The following is a 14759-nucleotide window of genomic DNA, read 5'->3' on the forward strand; positions in this document are numbered from 1 at the left end:
GTTTCCATGATGAGGGTACGGAGAGTGACTCCTCAGAAGGTTTTCTCTTGGGGCCATGGTATCCATAATTCTTGGCTCTACCTGCACTGCTAACTATCGCCTACCCTCACCATACTTCCCTGGCTACCCTGCAGGGTCCCCAGCACAAGGTGGACTGAGCTGCTTACCCTCAGGCATGAGTTCGTAGATACCAGAACCCCCCACTCAGGAGTGTTCTTAACTGGCTTCAGTGCCAGTTGCCACTAGAGATTTCTCTCCTGATCACCCCTTTGGTACCAAGATAGCTGCTAAGTCACACATGTCTCCTTGTTATCTGGGGATCTGCCATTTTCCTGTACACTTTTCACTTCTGTCTCCTTAATATACAGCCTGAAGTCCTCATAACCAGACTTGCAAGACTCCCAGAAAACACCTCACCATGGTCAGAGAGGTTCTGGTCTCGACAACTAGTCCCTTCCTTTGAAAAGGACACTATTTGGGAAACCAGGTAGTGACATCTCAACCTAATTTTCTCTTTCAGAGTCATAATCACAAAAGCTGTTGGAGAAATTTATCCACTATCTTTGCCTACAGTCCTTCAATCTCCTATGCATAACTTCAAAGTTCAAGAGAAGATCGTTTCTCCTATCTCCCTACCACATGGCCGTGGGGCTTGAGCAAAACAGCAAGTCTCCCTAGCTGTAGTGCCAGGGCTAAACATGGCTGCTCCTTCTCTCCAACAGGGAATGTGTCCCAATAGCAGAAGGCCTCTTGTCCCCCAGGTACAACAAGAATTCCCTGCTACTACTGCCCCTTTTACTTTTATTTTTTAGTTGTAGATGGACACAATTCCTTTATTTTATTTATTTTTATATGGTGCTGAGGATTGAACTCAGTGCCTCACCTGTGCTAGGCAAGTGCTCTACCACTGAGTCACAACTCCAGCCCCGGGGAACCCCTTTTTAGAGTCTACCTAGTATAAATTTTAGTACACCAGGGACTACAATCAAATGCTTGCCAAACACCCCCAGGTGAAGCACTCGGGTTTGCTGCTAGGAACAAGGGGGGTGGGTAAGAGGCAGGAGAGAAGTACAAATATGAGCAGTACAGAATCCACTGCTAGGAAGGTGACTACATCTGGACCCTGACCATGGGCTGTACACAGAGGACTACGATCTTGACCTTAAGATCTCAAATTAGAGCCCATGCTTGAGAGAGATGCCTCCTAAGGCTGGGTGTAGAAAGGTCATCGAGGTAAGAGGGCCACCCTCAAATTCCATCCTTTCACCATGGCAGGCAAATGCCTTCTAAGTCTAGGATAAAGGTGTATAAAATGTTTCCTCAGGCCTGTTTTTGTAAGGTACTTTCCTCCCCAAACACTGGATAGCTCTACAATGGATCTCTGTGGACCCTTCCCACCTCCCACTTCCCCTCCTGGGTTATTCTACTCTAAAAATTACTCAACTTCTACAGTAAACCCAAGTTTAAAAAAAAATACTCAAGTTTTTCCTTGTTTTCTAGCACACCTGCACACACACATTCATTCTGCAACAAATATTCTGCAAGCACAGGCAATGGGCAGACACTGCTAGGTCGTAGGTACGTAACGATGAACAAAATGAACACGGGCCAGCCCTCCTGGAGGAAGGGGAAAGAGCAGAGATCTACCAAAGGTAGACAGTTTATCAGTTTGCTGCAAATGGCAAGAAGAGAAAAGGAGGGAAGTCAGGAGATGGAGCCATTTCAAGCACAGGGTTCAATTCCTGAAAGGTCTAGCTCCCTCCCAGCTGGGGATGGGGACAAAGGTGGCCAGTGAGCCTGGACTGTAATAAGCCAAGGGAGAGACAGTCCAGGCTAAAAAATGCAGGAGAGCTGGATCACATGTTCAGAAATATGTTCAGAATGCGGATCTTTCCCAGGAGCAACAAGAAGCCTTCACAGGGTTTGAGCGAGGATAGGAATACTTCACAGACCACTCTGCCTGAACACAGGGAGTACATTACAAAGGAGCAGAAGGAGATGTAGGCAGGTTAGTGAGGGGCTGCTGCAGTCTGCCAAACAAAAAAGATGGTTGTCTGAACTAGAGTGGCGGCAATGAAGCCGGAGAGAAGAGAACCATTCCAGAGATGTTTACAAGATCAAGATCTGCAGCATTTGGCAAAGAAATGGGTAAGAGCGAGGTGGGTGCAGGAAGGAAGTCTAGCTTGTGCCTGTCTGCAGTGAGGAGAAATGTCAATGACCCCTAGCAGAAAGAACGTCTGTGCAAAGTTTGCAGCTCACTAGGACACTTCCCGTGGCACCTGTTATCCAGAATTTCTAGATAAATCTAAAGCCCTTCTTCTTACTTACTATAACTATCATCCATTCTAAACACCCATTTATCAAGCATGTACTATGCAATGGGGATAAATAAGTGATCAAAAAGCCTGTGCCCTCTGCAGCTGTCACCTCCAAGGCCCTGGGTGCTGCCCTACAGTGGCAGTGGACACAACTTCCAAGGCTGGCGGTTGTCCTGCCTCCTGAAACCTTCAGGTGAGCCATTTAACCCACTCCTTTCTACCTCTTAAGACATTGAGCAATGAACAAGCAGCACAGAACTTACTCTCAGAGACTTACTCCTCTTCTCATGAGATCCTGTGCCCAAGACACCACAGCATCAAATTTAACCTGAATCACTGAGACCTGCAGCTCCCTAATAGGCAGTTTTTCCTTCTCTCACAAAATCAAACTTCTTTTCTCTAAGATGTTCTGAGCTTGGGAACTACATATGATTTGTACTCTTTCATTTGTTGTCCAAATTAGTTTGTGCTGGATTCTATCCTATCATTGAGACTGGTGATTTTAAACCCTGGGGCTGCACTGCCAGTATGGAGCTATTTAAATTAAAATTAGATAAAATTAAAGGTTTGGTTTCTTAGTGGCACTGCTATCTTTCAAATGTTCAACAGTGACACTCGGAAAGTGGCTACCACGTTGGAGAGCACCAATCTAGAACATCAACATCATAGAAAGGTCTGTCGGGCAAAGACCCACAGGAGCACTGCTACTGGATTCTTTGCATGTTTAGTTTGAATTTCCCCTTTAAAAAATGAAAACAAACAAAATTTTAAAATATAGAGACTTTCAACATTTACTTGTGTCTTATTTGCTTTTATAAGTGAACATTATAAATTGTGCTTCAATATATATAACTAAAACAATCTGTTTCATAGTTTGAGCTTTGTGTAAAATCTATTTGAAATAACCTGCGCTTTGGCAAGAAGGGGGCCATAATTTTATGAGCCACTACAGATACAGAATTATTTTTGTAAATGTACCTTATACACTGTCCACAATGGTTAATACTCCATGTTTAATAAATACACCAACTGATCATCTTGAGAGTGCTCTTAATTTTTTATGCCTACTTTTCACAAGCAAGTCTATAAGAAGCTTCCAAGAAATGCTCATTTCAGATTCTAAATATCAATGACCTAACACAGCCTTATAATTATACAGGATGCAGGACTTTTTTTTCCTCCATGATCATTTCTATCATATGATTTTTTCAATCCAAAGACACTTTTATACTGTGACAGAAAATCCACCAAAATGCTTCAGTGTGAAGCTGTCTTCAGTACTAGGAGAATGTTGATAATTATTAAAACCAAGTGACAGATGCATGGAATCCATTATATTATTTCTACTTTTGTATATTATTTTCTAGAATAGAAGTCTTAAAACTAATGTAACTATATACAAATTTTACCAGGCTTAATAAATACTTTGCAAGATGATTATAAATTTAAATACTATTCTACTGACTATCCAAGCCAGACCAAAGAACCAAAGACTCTGACCTGCTTTATAATCTCCCTATAAAATCCCAGGGGAGCTGTCCCTCTGAATGTGAAAATACCACATCAAATCTTGTCAGAGATGGAGCTCAAGCAGGTATCACACACAGCAACTCAGAGCTGTCACATCTAATGACCTGGTAATAAGGCCATTAGCCTCTGATTCCTCTTAACAGGGGGGGGAAAAAAAAGAGGCTAAAATCTACCTCCCAATACTAAAGCAGACAACTATAGGCAGAAGCAGAGGCACAATGGCTTCCAGTCCACCCAAATCCATACTGAACACTGCACCCGCTGTAGAGGCTCCTACAGGTGGGGCAAGTTCTCCCACGAGCAGGTGCACTGCAGAAAGCCCAACACCAGGCTGCCTGGAGGCCTTCCAGGAGATTGGGCAGTCCTCCTTCTCCTCCCTTCAGCCCTGTGGTTACTCCAAACTTTGAATGATGAGAAGCCCACCCATTCTAGGTCAAGTTCCCCACAGTCCTGAGAGTCAGCAAATCCTTACTCATAGCCCTGTCTGTCACACCAGGTACTGCTCTTAGGGTTCTTTCACAGCCACTTGGAAGTAGCAAATTGAAGCACAAGAGGTTAAGAAACTTTCCAAGGACCCTCCAATGGTGACCAGCTCCTGGGCCCCTGCCTGACCCCCAGTGCACTGCCCTTTCCCATCTTCTCCTCTCTGGTGCAGTCACACCACTCACACGTTGTTCATTCGTGTTTTTTCTCTCTCTCTCTCTCTCTCTCATTGTATATGGACACAATGCCTTCACTTTATGCTAGGCAAACACTTACCACTGAGTTACATATAGCCCCAGCCCCATTGCTTCCTCTCTTGCAATACTCTTCCCAGCATTCCCAGCTGTGGGCTCCTTCCCTTTACCTTTTCTCAGTGCCCTGTTGTTTTTCTTCAGAGGAAGATTTTACACTCACTACAATATCATATGTACAGTGCATATAAGGCTCTGTTGACTTGTTTATTGTCTAGACTAGATAAGGTGCCAAGTGCAGTCAGGGGCCACATCTGTTTTGCTGCCTGTCAGATTTCCAAAGCCAAGCACAAGTGCTTGGCCCCAGGAGACACTCAAATGCTTGGTGACTGACAACCATTGTTCAGTCAGTTCTTTCAGTAGAAAAAAATTTTAAATTCTCTCTTAGCCCCAAAAGATAAATTCCATCTTTAGGAATACTGCTTAAAAGACAGCATTAGGTTTAGGAAGGGACTGAAAATTGGATACGAGAACAAGCCAGCTTATGTCAGCTTTAAATAACAAGAGAAAGGAAACTTACAAAATGCAAACTGTGACTCTGAAAGGTGTTTTCAGGTACAATCCAAAGGGTGGGTTTTGATCTCAAGTCCTAAATAAGCTATGACTGAAGACAGTGCCTCTTGCCCTGTGCCATTCTCAGCTGTTAGAATAAGCTGGGGAGGTCCTCAATGTCTCAGTTCCCATAATCTTCTTAGGGGAAAACCTTGAGCCAATATTCCAGGCAAATCCAACAGGCAAAGGTTACCTAGCCATTTCAAAGCCCACCCAGGTTTCCCATTGTGTGAGCTTCCATACAAAAAGGTCAGATTCTTCCCTCAATAGTCCCATTTATGCTCACAGTGACAGTGCAATGGCTTTTGTTCAACAAAGAAAAACCTCTCTTTTCAAGGACTTAAGTCCCCTGCAACTCCCACATGAATTATTCTTTAGGTTTAACAAAGTCCCCCCAATTCACAGAAATCCTGAGGGAGAACTTAGAATTTAAACAGTTGTTAGTACATAATAACAGGAATCTGTGATTTCAAAGCAGGAGAATCTTATTTTTAACCTGGGAAAGCTCCCCGGGTACATGGCTTGAGAGGACTCCAAAATGAGGCAAGACCCACCTGAAGCAACCAGAGAAGTCAAATGGGAGCAATAGAAGCCTGGGTTCTAATCCCAGCTATAAGCTCTTGAACTTGAATGTGATCTTAGCCATGTTATTTAACCTCTCTAAATCTGTTTCTCATCTTAGAATTCATAACAGTATCTATAGGGTTTTGTGAAGTTTAAAAGAACAGCACAGGGCACACAGTAATTCTCCCTAAATGCCAGCTAACACACTGCTCTTACCTGCTTGGTGTTTCCTGCTTTGCAAAGCGCTATCAACACATCCAAATGAGACTTCGAAAATTCTAAATTTCCTTTCATTAATTTCATATCTCAGAGCCTGCAATTCATACACTCATATATTCCATGAGATTGTGTTAGAGGCAGGTAACTAAGAAGGGGTCCTCATTTGAGAAGAGAGCTCCTCTAAGGCCCCGAGTGGTAAAGTGATGTGGCCAGGAACCTGGGATAACAGATGAAGTCACCAAGACTATCACCAAGCCTCTCAGCCCCACATCCAGTGCACTGTTTACCTCAGCCATGCCAGGCAGGGGCTTCTGTATTGTCAGACCTCCTAGCACCCTTCTCATTAAGTGTCTCATGGACATTTCCTGCATTGTAATTAAGCACTATAAAGGAGTTTGAGAAGGAGCAACATAGAATCTTGTATATAACCTTGAGCAGCTTTAAAACTCACACATAAGAATACTCATATTAGCTTAGGTTGCCCATCTTTTTATACCAGTTTTTATTTTATTTTTAACTTGGGATTTAAAGTTGACAAAGACCTTAATGAATAGGCAGAACAAAGGGAGTTGTGGTCCATGGCTCGTTAGCTTCTGAAGTTAATGCTTCTCACAGGGACAAGTCAGCCAAAGGACAGAGCTCCAAGCAAATTGGAAACCGTTCCTGTAGCCCCAGATCATGGGGTACTGCCTGGGCTCTGAGTGGCAAAGCTTATGGGACTCTCTGTAGCTTCATCCAAGATCCACCTATCAGTTAACCATTCATTCTGTATCTTGACAACATCAACTGTTACTGGGTATCATGTATGCCAAGGACATGAGTGACCTCATTCAAGCCTCACAACTACCTATAAATAATGTACTACCTACTCCATCTAATCTAAAAACCACTGACTGTAAGACACACCATTATTTTATGCTCCGAAAAATGAAGACACTGCCAATTACAACTCTAAGGTCCCACAGATGATATGTTTTGGGTTTGTTTTTTTTTTTTTAAATGTTAAAATGGTACAAATTGCACTGTATTATCATTGTAAAAATGTGAATATTGTCCCACTTTAATGATAAATAAACTGAGATACAGAGAAAATAACTTACTCAAAGTCACAAAAGGGTAAGTAGAACCATTGGGATTCAGAACCTAGAAGTTTAGTCACCTTTTCACAGTAGTAAACCCCTATTTTCCCAAGGGCATGTAATACTCAAAACTGCACATGGCAGAGCTGCTAACTTGTCTCCACCACAGCACAGAAACCTATTAACTGGGGCTAGGGTTGTGGCTCAGTGGTAGAGTACTTGCCTAGCATGTGTGATATATACATATCTTAAAAAAAGAAAAGAAACCCATTAACTGGCAATTCTCTGAACGTCTCTGAACCTGACCTCTCATGTGTCTACTCAAGCAGACTCTACGCTAGATTACTCCTCATAAACTCTATTCCTCTCTCAGGAAAAGAAACATGGTCAATGGAAAAGCACCTTGAGAATCAGAAAGTCCTAGATAGAAGTTCCTGCTTGTCACCCTGGCAAGTTATTGAATCACTCTGAGCTTTAGTTTCCTCTTCTGTAAAGAGAGGCCAACGTGGCCACCCCAAGAGGCTACTGCAGGATGGAGAAGACACACACAAATGTCAGGACATTGTAACTGGCAGAGCTAAAACAACAATGCCTTCTTTTTAATGCTAGTCACCTCTGCTTTGGGACAGAATCAAAGACAAAACATTCTCTGTAACCACAAGAGCTGCCAAGGGGGATACTCAGGAGATAATAAGGATGGACAGAAGACAGAAGACCCCAAGAGAAATTCAGGCAAAGAAATTAACTGGAAGTACCTGGAAAAAAGGGCCAGTGTTTTTTTTAAAGGACTTTCCAATTTCTGAGTAAATGAAATGACAGGCAAAAGGGATTAAAAACAAAAACTAAAACAAACAGGCACTTACCATTAAAACATCAGTCAACAGACATGAGGATGAATACTGTTTTATACCAATGTGACACACAAAACTGGTCTCTGGAGACTCAGTTTGATACCAGAGTAATCTTTAAGAAGAATCAGTGAGAAGAATTGCTTCATTACTTTGTTTTGTTTTTACATTAAATAATATTCTGTGCATTTCTTCTTTACTATACTTAAGGGCTTCAGAAAATCCTCAGAAAACAGCTTCTGATTTTGGAAAGAAGACCAATCATATGGCATGTAAAAACAAACTCTTCCCCATTTTTTCTTCCTTCATATTCATAATGCCTAGCAGTTTCTTGTACACCACAGACTCCCAATAAAAATTAGTTGGATATTTCTTTCTTAACTCTAGGCAACTTTTTTTTAAATCTGAAACATCCTACACATTTATTCTATCTAAAAAACTAATCTCTCCTGCTTCTTCTCCAGAAGCACTCGTAATCTCTAATAATAAACAATATGCTTGGCATATGCTATATTGCTAATCACATAAACAGTGACATTCTACTTGTTCTTCAAACCTTCCACACCTGGCTCCTCAACTGTTCCTTCCTCCATGTCTGTCCAGTCAATGGATTACTTGTCAGTGGACTTGATCACTACCATATTCTGATCTGAATCAGTTTGTTAATCTCCTTCCTCTCAGGCACTGCACCTTTTTCCTGGGGATAAATGTGCAAGCAAGGCAGTCCCCAGAGTCCTCCAGGTTCCCTCTCCATGCCTTCACTGTCACTCCCAGAGGGGCTCACTAACAAAAAAAGTCACCAGCAAAAACCTGACTCTAGCTTCATCATCTTGAGAGGCTTCCTTGTTTTCCATAAATTTAGACCAACTACCAATTTCTGGAAAAATCTGAAAGAGAAGTGAAATCGTTTCAAGGGTTGGGTGAGAGCTTATGAAATGGCAGTTTCACCTTACCAATATGGGATAAGCTTCCTTGTGTCATCAAGTTCCAAAACTCACAAATTAGTTGCCCCTCCATTTTTCCTTGATGTTATCCATACAAGTCATTCGCTGTTTCTCTTCAGCTTATACTGGATCCCAAAATGACTGCTCTAAATCCTTAGGTGAGAATCATCGAAAACATGTAAAGGGCGCATTCCTTCCAACTCATGTGCAGGGCACTGACAGTGTCAATACGCTGGGACTCCAAACGCAAACAGAATATAACTGGTGCCCTCGTGGAGCCCACGCTTTTCCTTCAACTTTAAAAAAGGTGTGTCCTCCCTGTGCAGCGTTCAATGCAACGTAGTGACAAAGTACTCCGTAGCTTTGGAGAAACAGAGCGTGGAAACAGACTTTGCTCTTATATTTGATGGCCTGTAACCATAACAACCTATGGTTAAGTAACCATCAACTCGGTGAGAGGCTAAGTTTTCCAAAAACCGTTTTCAATGGGGGAAAAACTCCCTTGCACCAACTCCAGCGCGGGTGAGCGCCCTGGGCGGCGTGTGCTGCAATCCAGCGGGCTGTTCCCTTTCTGCTCCCGGTCCCAGCGTTTCGACTTTGGGCTCAGCAGCTAGCAGCCAGCAGCTACGGCCGCCACCGTCAACCCAGCGCTCCTGGCGGGGCAGCTGGCGTTAGGCCTCAACCCAATGTCACTTGTTAACCTTCCGATCCCCGGGGTTTTGGCGCGCCGCAGCCCCCTTCTATGGCAAACAAACCACCCCACGGCCACCCACAGCAACCACCACCGGCGTTTTCCCGGAGTAGGAGGAAAAACAAACGAGGCGCAGACAACCTCTGACAGATTCGTGTAAAAGTAACTGCGTCCCCTCGACTTCTAAGCATTTCGTGACGTGGGCGAGGGGGGCGGCAAGAACCTGGGGCCCCATTCATAAAAGTGCAAGCTCTTCTCCTTTAGTGCGCGTGTGGACGCTGCCTCCCTGCCGGGTTCGAGCCCGCGCCCCGGGACGACAGCCTGGGGACCGCCGGTCGGCACCTCCGGCCCGGGTCCAGCCCAAACTGCCTGGCACGGCCCCGAAGGAGGAAGGTTCGCTTGGGGGGCGTAGTGGGCCGGCGTCTTGGTCCATACCCGGGCCAAGACAGCGGGGCGGGACCGCAGACCCTGAGCCCCGCCGCGCCAACGGCCGCCGGACCCGGCCGGTACCGCGGACCTGTGGGGTCAGGCCGACCCCAGCCCAGGCCTTCTCCTGAGGCGCTCCCTCCGCCGCCCCACCCGGGCCCGGGAGCGCTCACCCCGGATCCGCTGGCTGCCTCATGGTACTGCGCCGGCGCCCGTGCTCCGCGGCCACCGCGGCTCGGGCTCCGGCTCCCGCTCCTGCTCTCCAGCCGCGGTCCTGCAGCCCGCCCGCCCCCGGGCACCGGCCGCCCCGCCCCGCCGGCGGACCCGCCCCGCGTCTGCCGCCACTGCCGCCAACCAGAGGGCGGCGGGGCGGAGCAAGCCGCGCTCTAGGCCCGACCAATCCAACCCCTACCGCGCGCCGAGGAACGGCCGTGGAAATAGGCGGGCGATTCGTCTGGGCTGTTAAAGGGGCCGCTGCCCTGTGGACCGGAGGAAGGGGCGGCGGCTGGAGGCAGCAGGGTGTGGGATGTTACATGAAAGAATCCCAGGTGAGCCTCCCTCTCCTGGCGCTTTCCCTAGTTTTTTGCACTTCTTAATTTCCTCTTCCTGCATCCTAGCAACAAATGCCCCTGACAGAGGGAAACTGAGGCTCCGAGAATCAATGACGTCTAGTTCGTCAGACACATCTGTCCCCGTCCAAATTCAGAAATTGGCTTTAAAAGACAAATTACCAGTCTCCCCCACACTTCTGCAACATCCAGTTCCAAACGGAATCTGTTGTTAGTTTTTTGTTACTTTGGTGTTTGTTTTTGAACTGTGATTGAACCCATGGGCGCTTTACCACTGAACTACATCCCCATCTTTTTTTTTTTTTTTAAATTTTGAGACAGGGTCTCACTAAGATAAAAGGCCGGCCTTGAACTTGTGATCCTTCTTCCTCGTCTCCAGAGTTGCTGGGATTACTGATGTGCACCACCATGCATGACTTGTGACTAGGTATAAGAGCTTAGAACTCATCTAATATATTCATTTTTAGAGAGGCAATGTCTGAGGCCAGGAGAGGAAAAGTAACTTCTAGAGGTGAATTCTCACTTGGAATGAGCTTCCCCTATGTCACATACTCAGTAATCTCAGCGATTTGGGAGGCTGAAGCAGGAGGATTGCAAGTTTAATATCTGCCTCAGCAATTTAGCAAATCCTTACTGAAACCCTGTCTCAAAATAGAAAGTAAAAAGGACTGGGGATGTAGTTCAGTGGTAAAACACTCCTTGGGTTCCCAGGACATCCCCCCACCCCCACCAAAAAAAAAAAAAAAAAAAAAAACAACAAGAATGGGCTTCTTGGGGTGCTGATCCAGCCCATTTTACCTGTCTCATTTGTGATCCTGAGGTAGCAAGCTGAACTGGCACACCACATTGACATATTTGGAGAGTTCTCTTATCCACATTTCATCATATTGTCAGTAGATCCCAAACATTAGTATCAGCATCTGAGAGGAATTTAACATGCAGATTCCCTAAGTCCCACCCAAGAGTCTTTAATCCACTGTATCTGGTCAGCCTGGGGGAAATATGCATTTATTTTTCAACACCTCCCCTCAGAGTCTCTGGTTGCTCCAAAGACCACGCTCACATGTATATTTCAAAAATATATGAAATCCAAATTCAACTGCCCAAAATAAAGCCAAACTCCTTTTTATCCTCAAAATTAGAAGTATGGTTGGGGGGACTTGCTGATACAGCTAGAGGTCACCTTCTGAGAAACTCAGAATGGTTCCGTTCCCTGAATGGGTCTTGCCAAGAACCAAATTTAGAAAAGCACTCTATCTGGAAGCAAAAGCTGAAAACTTGAAATCCTGGGAGAGGGAAGGGTAAGGTCAAGGCCTAGAACTCAAGGAAGTCAGCCTTGTTCTTGAGACAATGTGTAAATATTGTTAAGGCAAACACACCCTTGCTCATTCTCATTTCTAGGCCTGTCATAACCTTGGTAGGATGCCCTATCCCTTTAATGCCTCATTGCGAAGTCATCAAGCCCTGCCCACCCACCAGGCCACATTCCTTTCCCTGTCCCAGAGTAGACACCTGGGTACCCAGAAATCACTGTCCTGGACTTGAGGTCAACCCCTTCCCACACAGATTACTAGTTCTTGGAGTGGCCTCCATACAACAACCCTTTTTTGCTCTGCATGTGATAGGGATGCCTGTGCATCAGGTTGACTGACCTTGTCAGAATTGAATCTCCAGGTTGCAGGCATCACCCACTAGGATCACCACTTACATGCCTAGGCCTTCCCAAAAGAAAGGAATTTCATGATAGGAGAGGACTCTGATCATGGATACCTAGAAATGTGCACCAATGGCAGTTATTTATGGAGCTACAGCTTGAAACTCTTTTGGGCCACATCTCCAAACCCCCAACTCAGAAGATGGTGCCTAGATCTACACTCTTTCAAGGGCCCTTGGAAGCTAGCAGTATGCCCCTTAGAGTACCCACCTCCCCCCTTGCCCATATCCAGCTTTATATAGATTTTAGATTAATCAACATGTCATCAACATGACCTCAAACAAAGGGTAGAAATATTCAGCATGAACACTAAGAAGGAGCTCTTCCTTTTGAAAAGTGAGGAATTCAGGTGCTTTAAGAAAATAAATGAACATATGATAACAAAATATTAAAACATCCTATTCATTAAGAGATTACTCTGCTTTAGATACTGTGCCAATTCCTGTATATATATTAATTCACTGAAACCTTACATTAACCCTATGGGGTAGATATGATTGCTATTTTCTTCATTTTATAGATGCAGAAACTGAAACTCACAGAGAATTGGTGATATGTCCAAATAGCAGGGCCAGTTAAAGGAAGAACCAGTATTCATGGCCCTAAGGACGAGGTTCTTCCTAACAGTGCCTGCCAAAATGCCTTCTTGCTGCCAGAAACAGGATGAATAACTTCAAAAAGCAAAAGAAGCAAATATCACTAATCTGTATCCAAAGGAAATATAATATAGGACAGCCTTAGAGTTGAAGTTCCATTGCTTTTAACTTACCATTAGCTTGACCTTGATTTGACCAAGTTATATAATTAAATCTTGTTGAGTCTCAGATCGCTTATCTATCAAATGGGAACGATAAATTCTGTCTCCTTAGGCTGGCATGAAAATCAAATTAAATGAAGAACATGTGTGACTCTACAGATGGTCCTCAACTTATGATGGTTTTATGTATCATTTTTATTTGTTTATATGGTTCCAGGGATTGAACCTAGGGACACTTAAACACTGAGCCATATCTCTAGCCCTTTTTATTCTCTGAGGCAGGGTTTGGCTAAGTAGCTTAGGGCCTCTCTAAGTTGCTGAGACTGGCTTTGAACTTTCAATCCTCCTGCCTCATCCTCCCAAGCCACTGGGATTACAGGCATGCGCCATTGCACCCAATGATTTTTTTTTTTTACTTTACGATGGCATGAACATAATCGACATTAAGTAGAGGCCACACTTTGAATTTTTATCTTTTCTTAGGGAAGAAATATGTGGTAGGATACTCTCTTGATGCTGGGCATTGGCAGTGAGCCCAGCTCCCATGAGCCATATGACCTTGACAGGAATTGACCAATACTCTACAGTACAGAGCTGAGCCAGTAGAGAGCTAAGCCACAATGGTCAGTAGACTAGGTGTATTAAGTGCATTTTTGACTTACACATTTTCAGTTTATGGTCGGGTTATTATAACTCCATCATAAGTCAAGAAGCATATGTGCAGATACTTTGAACACACAAATGAAAAGAATGATTTTAGGGCTTGGTGTCTGTGACTCATTGCAGTGGCTTCTGACAAAGGTCAGGAGTGAGGGTGCTAAATATCAAGCAAGATCTTTACTTTGTCCCCCAAACAGCTGCTCTATATGCATAGCATGTACAAAGTGAACTAATATTTTCTACAATAGGATCTTTTTTATTTTTGGTGCTTGGGATTAAACTCAGGGCTGTGTACATGGTAGGCAAGCACTCTACCACTAAGCTACATCCCCAGCTCTAGGATCTTAAATCACAGAAATCCAAGCCCAAATTATGACTCTGTCTTCTCCCAGCCTCACCCCAGACTCTCTCAATCCAGGCTTCAGCTATCCGTTAAACCTTCGTGGGTTTTGGCATACTTGAATTATTTTCAGTTATGACATTTCAAGGTAATCCTTATTGTTTCCTGAATCTCAAAACAAAACAAAAGGTACTCTGTAATCTTTAATTCCATTTTTGACACTGCATTGTACTTTTGGAGGGAGAAACAGTTAAGAAGTATAAAAAAAAATAATCGATCCACTTATACATTTAACAAAGGTTAGGAATCCAGTGCCACAGGCTGTACTATATTAATCAGTGATCACCAAGCACTCAGGAAGTACGGGGTGGTGTGTGGAGAACAGTAGGGATGGAGACGAAGCCATCTGCAGCAGAGCCAGGTGGACTTGTCACACCACCTCTATCAGAGAAAGGCTGACACGATGGTAGATCATTACATCTCCCTTAGAGGTAAGCCCAGGAGCTGTGGGGCAAGAATTGGCCCTTATGACCCCTGGGGAACCTCAATACCATTTCTAGGGTAGCCAGATGGAAGTTTTTAAGAGGAACCAGAAAAGTGATAAAAACCCAAATAAGAATGTTGTCACCAAAGCAAAGGGAGAAGCGATTGGAGGACAGAGCCAACACTAACACGTGGCTCAGAGGTGTCAAGTCAGAAAGGGTCTGAAAAGTCTAGAATTTCTTGGGATTTGGAAATCAGAAAGTTAGGGCTTGGGGTGTAGCTCAGTGGATAAGTGTGCAGTTGAGCATGGGTGAGGCCCTGGGTTTGATCC

General features: G+C 44.4%; 1 protein-coding gene across 2 annotated transcripts in view; it reads right to left on the bottom strand.

Annotated features, from left to right (window-relative positions):
* Tex2 (testis expressed 2) overlaps positions 1-10211 on the bottom strand; it is a 106668-nt gene extending 96457 nt beyond the window's left edge. The window contains exon 1 of one of the 2 annotated variants that reach the window (XM_027946228.3): positions 10079-10211. The gene's annotated coding sequence lies outside the window, so the exon portion shown is untranslated. Of the gene's footprint in view, positions 1-8797; positions 8982-10078 lie in introns of those variants that run through there. The other variant, XM_071603555.1, reaches the window with a different exon arrangement.
* Between the last annotated feature and the right edge of the window lie 4548 nt (positions 10212-14759).

The sequence above is a fragment of the Marmota flaviventris genome, chromosome 17, assembly GCF_047511675.1.
Source record: "Marmota flaviventris isolate mMarFla1 chromosome 17, mMarFla1.hap1, whole genome shotgun sequence".
Taxonomy (NCBI): Eukaryota; Metazoa; Chordata; class Mammalia; order Rodentia; family Sciuridae; genus Marmota; species Marmota flaviventris.